Here is a 1,172-nt window from a genome sequence, read left to right on the forward strand (position 1 = left end):
TGCTTGGAAGAATATTTGAGTACCCGCTAGTTAAGTATTAGACCTGGTCTTTACACTCAGGAGTGCCGTCTTGGTAGCTAGACAGGATACCCATGTGTCAGTGTGAGGCAAGAGCCGCTTAAAGGAGCGCTGCGATGATGTCTCGTGGCAGAGGAGGGGAGAAATTGCTGGCTGCAGACCCAGAGTTTGAGATTGGACCCATGCGGCCTATGAATTCTGCACAGTGATGGCAGTAAAAGTTGCTGGCTCCTAAATATGTTCTGCGACTTCCTTCATTTAGCCTTCTTAGCACCACTGTGAGGACTAGTATTACTCCCATTTGAGAGAGGAGGAATGGGACACAAAGGTCAAGTAACTTGTATAGGGGCAGCCAGCTGACCGTCCGGAGCTTGGCCCTGAACCAGGAAATCTGCTTCTGGGGTCCTTGTTTGTAGCCACTCTCCTATATATGCTGCTCAGATCACAGACTCAATGCTTGGAGGTGTGGATCCAAGTGACTCTGTCCTCAGCAGGCTCTGGTCTCTGCCAGAGCATTCTGTCACCATTCACTGGGTAAATGGAGGCTTTGGATGCTAGGGCAGAAGCAGTGAAGTCTAACTGGCAATTACTCTTGATAATAATGAACTTGCTCCTAAGCCAAAGACCACACCAAACAGAAAACAAGTAATCCCGTCTACCCAGGAATGTGCTTTCCAGACTGCATCCTAAACATGGGGTGGGAAAAGTAGGTTTACAGTTTTTTGGATGGAAAAGAATACAGTAACTAATAAATAATACAAGGATGAACTCTGTTTTGCATACTCACAACGGTAAATCTCCTTTTCCTGCTCTGCTCTGTTGAAAGGGTTAGACTTGTAAACACACCAAGGGAGAACCTGCACCCTGTCCTGCTGGGCTGGAGCCTCTGACACCTTTCCCCCTGTCAGGCAGTGCTGGTCCTCTTGCTCTGTTCTCATTTCTGGGAGTGGAACAGCCAAGCCTAGTCCTGCTCTGAGTCCAGCACACTCCTCTACCATGAGGCTGGGCTAGCGTTGAGTGACCAGTAAAACTGCTGGGGTAGTGGGTGGTCTCTGCTCCAGCAATGAACTCCCCTCCCCTCCACCCCGCTTCTCCAAAGTTTCTCCACCCTCATTCACATGGTTGCTCCATCAAATTGTTTTAGCCTCATATAA

This window comes from Miniopterus natalensis, chromosome 13 (genome assembly GCF_054644295.1).
Source record: "Miniopterus natalensis isolate mMinNat1 chromosome 13, mMinNat1.hap1, whole genome shotgun sequence".
Lineage (NCBI taxonomy): Eukaryota > Metazoa > Chordata > Mammalia > Chiroptera > Miniopteridae > Miniopterus > Miniopterus natalensis.